The sequence below is a fragment of the Euprymna scolopes genome, chromosome 6 (genome assembly GCF_053919585.1).
Source record: "Euprymna scolopes isolate OS-2025 chromosome 6, ASM5391958v1, whole genome shotgun sequence".
Classification (NCBI taxonomy): Eukaryota; Metazoa; Mollusca; class Cephalopoda; order Sepiida; family Sepiolidae; genus Euprymna; species Euprymna scolopes.
In genome coordinates, this window is record NC_136487.1 from 34,385,335 (window position 1) to 34,390,374 (window position 5,040).

Here is a 5,040-nt window from a genome sequence, read left to right on the forward strand (position 1 = left end):
TTTTAGACATTTGCAATAAAGTGATACACACTTAAAATTACCAGAAAATAGAAAAATTTGAAGCGAGCTGGTCGCCAGACAAAATGACGAACAACTCCCTTAAAATAATTTTTTAGAAAAATTAATAAAAATAAATATTCAGACTTGATACATTAAAGGAAGTGTAAATTTATTTAACATTTCTCGGCGTTCCGTTACACTCATATGTTTGTGTCCATTGAAAACAAAGAAATCCTTATGGACTGGGTAAATGTTCCTTTTGAGTGTAAAATAATTAGAAGAAAAAAGAGAAATTAATGTTTTTCTTTGTGAATACATTTCGTGTAAAAAGTGGAGCAAAGAGATAAAGAAAATATTTGTTTTCCTTGTTTCGTTTAGAAGAAATTATCATAATGTCTTTGGTTCGGGCACGTGCGAAAAGAAAGGCCGCAGCGGTGAAAAGCACGTCTTACCTCATGAAGTCCAGTGGAAAGAAAGAGGAAGAGAAATACCTCAAATTTTGTGCCACAGTTTGTTTTTTTTGTTCTCTTTTTTAGAGCTCTCCGGAAACGGTGACATATCAAAAAGTCCCTGTCAAATTTTAGTTCCGGGGTAGGCGCTACAAATTAGCATAATTTTTAAAATATTTTTTCAAATTCCACAAAAATCGGGGGGAAAAGGCACCTTGTTATGCTCTTCCAGTGTACTAAACTTCACTTTTCTGCGTTTCATAGCAATTTAAAAATTCAAAAATATATTGGCCTGCAATAAAGCGATACATAGAGTTTAGAAGCATATGGGTCTGCTACTAATCTTTATTTGCCTTTCCTTTGTACAATTTTAATTGTAATTAAAATGTAATGAGATAAGAAACAGAAAAACAAAAAAAGCAGACGAGTTTTGTATTATCACTATTTATTTACTAAAAGTTTACTCAGATTATTCACATTGGCAATGACAAGTGGTGTTTCCTGAGGTCTCCGTGACAACAAATTGCCCCCAAATTCCCTTCACCTCTTTCAATAATGATTACAAATCACTTTCGCTTATTGCAACTGACGTTTACCATTGATATCTTGCTAACAACGATCATTAGTTTTCTCTGGAATAGCAGTAAGTCTTCACAAGGTTCCTTTATTCTATGCACCCTTTCAGTTGATGTCTAACCATTGCTCTACTTCCTCAGTTTTTTCATCCTCCTTGACCCTTCACGACAGTTTTGTGTGGTACCAAGTGAATAATATGTCAGTACATTCATGTATGTATGACTGTGACATTTTTTGAAGGTGAGGAGGCAGCGTTTTTGCTTTTCTGATATTTTTAATCCCTTCTCTTTGGTTCGTGTGATGTTCTTTCTATACGTTGTGTTTTTCTATTTAACATAATTTGTGGCAGATTAGCGTTTGTTGATTGGTTTCCGCAATCGTGTATTTTCCTTAAACATTCGATATTTTCATCATCACTGTTCGTTTTATGACCTCAATCTTGTGTTTTTATTACAACAGCATACGAGATGACTGTTCCTACAATTATTTGTATTACGATTTTCTTCATGTCCCATATTTTTTCAGCTTTCTGGCAAATCCCATGCATTTGCGTTTTTCTGCCTCCTTAATCTTCACCTTCTGAACTGCTGGAATGTTGAATCTATGATTTAACAGCTTTTTTTGGGTTTTTTTTTATTAACTGTCATCACATCTCATGTTCTTGTTTGGATGAGTTTTTTTCTGTTTGCACATCCATGTCCTATAATATTTTATAGTATTCATTTTCTAACCCTGCCTCTGGTTTCTGTTTCTACCATTTGTTTGCATGTTCAATATACAAACACTTAAATAGTTCCCAAATGGACTTCCTTTATAATGGGTTTATAATAGAATTGTGTTTGTTTTTATATTCTTTTTAGGCCAGTTTACTGCATTTGTGACATGATACGGACTGAGCGATGCCGAGTGACCTTGCTAGTCGACACGAATTCAGAGGAATTTGCACGGCTGAATTCTAATGATGATGATGATGATGATGGTTTGATGTTGTTTTAAACAGAAATTTTGTCAGAAAGAAAAAAAAACAAATAATTGTTCTTATCTTATTGCTATTGTATATCCGTTAACAACGAAAAGGTTGTTTTTGAGCCCTCTGTTGAGCGATATGAAGAAATCCAGAGATTCTTAAGCTGACAGCTTAGGGTGGGAATCGGGGGTGATTGTTCGACCTGGAGGTGACTAATAGCTCCTAATTACATGATAAGTGAACACCTCAGTGCAATGAGGGTTAAAAATGGGGATAGATAAAGCCGAAAGGAGGAGTAGAAATTAGGGAAACAGAGAGAGGGAGGAAATTCAAAAGAGGAAAAAGGAAAGGGAGTACAAATTAATAGGATAAAAGAAGAGAGGGAGAGGAAAGGAAAAAAAGAAAGAATAACTCCAAAAAAGTGGAAGGAGGAATGACTGATTTGATAAAAACAAGACACTTGGCTAATTGGGGTCTCTTTTTCGCTGATCCCTTTCCATGGACTGACGGTAGATGAAGAACGGAAAACTTGGTAAAAGAAACAAACTGCCAGCCCCCTAAGTTGCATGACTAGGTCAGTGTGTAACTATTATATTGTAAAGTCAAAGACAATAATCAATTCTATGTTAAGAAAAACCAATGAAGTTTTGACTTTCTTTTCTTTGATTGGAACGCCGTTGTGAATGCAATATATTTCTCCGATATCCCAGGTGACGGTTGGAAGCTGATTTGAAAGCGGAACCGGAGAGCGACTGACGACGAAGACGAATTCGACCACTAAACGAAACCACGGGTAACACCACAGATATCGACTACGGGTGCATTTCAATCACGAGCCTATGCACCTGAGCTGAGCTGCACTGGAGGGGTTACACATTCACTTATTATGAGATATGGTAAATCGTTTCTTCTATTTAATCACAGAACTTCTTCCTTTTCATCTCCATTAGTGCATACTTTGTTATACTGAATTCCATTTGAATGTAATGGGTGAAGATTCTGGTTGTCTTTATTAGTTTTTTCTCATACTTTCTGTATTTTTGCAAATAACTAAAGGACAACCATATACATAAAGTAGTGTATTTTTTTGCCTCTATGAATTTGTATTCAGTATTACACTTCTTAAGTATGCTATTAGGCAATATTATGACTATGATAAACAGTAATTGTGATAGAGAGCCTCCCTGAAAATGTTTCTTTGTATTAGTTATTTCAGCTATCTGTTGTCCTCTGGCGATCAGTTCCAATCTCCAGGTTTGCATTGCTTTATTCATAATTTTGTCGGACATCGTATAAGCACTTATTATCTATGTTTAGGAAATTTTATTATAGACTTTCTTGCAGTTAATCCATACCAGTTTTTTTTTTCTGTTTTTTTTACCTCTTTAGAGTTTTTTTGATTTGTGTATAACAGGTTATTTGCCCCTTCTTTCGTTTTTCTTGTTCTCTGGTGAGTAGTTCACGATTGTTAAGTGAGTGGCAGATCTGTTCTATCAAGTATGCTATTAAGATTTTCCACATGCGTTGTAGACAGGTTATTAATTTATAATTTCTGAAATCGTGTCTTTTCAGTTTTTAAATTAATATAGTTAGTTGCCCGACAAAAAGAGTGTGGATCTGTTAATTCACCCTTGTCCGTTCGTCCGTTCATCTCTCCGCACTTTTCTCAATAACTACACTTTGGTATTTTTGGAAATTTTGCGCAAACACTAAACATGATATGAGTAAAAAACTAACAGAACGGATTTTCCGGGAAAACTTCGCCCCCCCCCCGCCTAAGGGTGCCTTTCGGGTTAAAATGGCTAAAATTGACCCTTTTGTGCTTATTAAAAAAAATTGATGCCTTGGATTTTTATAAAACTTACTGAAAAGTTGTAACTAACTGATTTCTATATAATTTTGTTTATCTATACTTTGTGATAACTCTTGGGTGTACCCCAGGGGCTCTTTTAGGGCTAATAAAAACACTCCATTTTTGGGATTATTTTATTTGTCCAAAATTGTGTGTGTATGTCTATTTAGCAGTTTTGCATGGTGCTGAACTCAAACTTACATATGTTTAAGGCCTTGAGGACTTTGAGGGCTAAATGGCGGGGGAAAATGATAGACTTAGTCATTTCTTTTTATGCATGGTGCAGAACTCAAATTTACATATGTTAAGGCCTTAAACTGCACCGTTTGTTCATTTTCAGTAGGATTTGACGTCCCCTGAGGACATTTGGAGCTTAGTAATTTTTTTATGCCTCGTTCACTGTGCATTCATGGGGAACCATGCATGCTTCCCTTGTTCATTTCTTTAATAATCCTGTATATTTTGCATATGCATCTTTTTAAGTTTGCATTTACTTTTCCTGTAAGATTGTGAACTTTATAAACCTGTATGGATTTCATTGTGAGCTGATGCTTTTTAGTCGACCATTTCTCCGATAATCGGATTAATTGGATTTCACAACACATTAAAAACATAAAGAACATTTTTCATGCAATTATTATGGAGATAGCAATTCTTTGGAAATTATTAGATGCATCTACTGTATTAGGGTTTTCATATGTTTGGATTTTTAAAAAAATTTCTGACTAAAAGTAATTATATTTTGGTTTTATATTTTCCTGACTGTAGAATAAGAAATCCTTATGGTATTTCCATTTATAACTCTAAACTAATAAAATCTCTAATAGAGGAAATGCATAATTACAACTGAAAAGCACCAAAAATTTACCTGTATAATCATTGTATCTCATAGATATATTATTAAATCTACTACTACTGCTACTACTAATACCACTATTATTACCACCACTACTACTACTACTACTACTACTACTACTACTACTACTAATAATAATAATAATAATAATAATAATAATAATAATAATAAATAACCGTATAATCGTAAGTTAACTCCTTCCAAAAAGAAAATTGTAGTGTAAGCATCAACTGGCACCACACCAAATAGTCGGGAAGGGACAAGGAGGATAGAAAGACTGAAGAGAGACATCATTAACCAGACCTCCACTGAAAGAGTGTAAAGATAACTGGAACCTTTG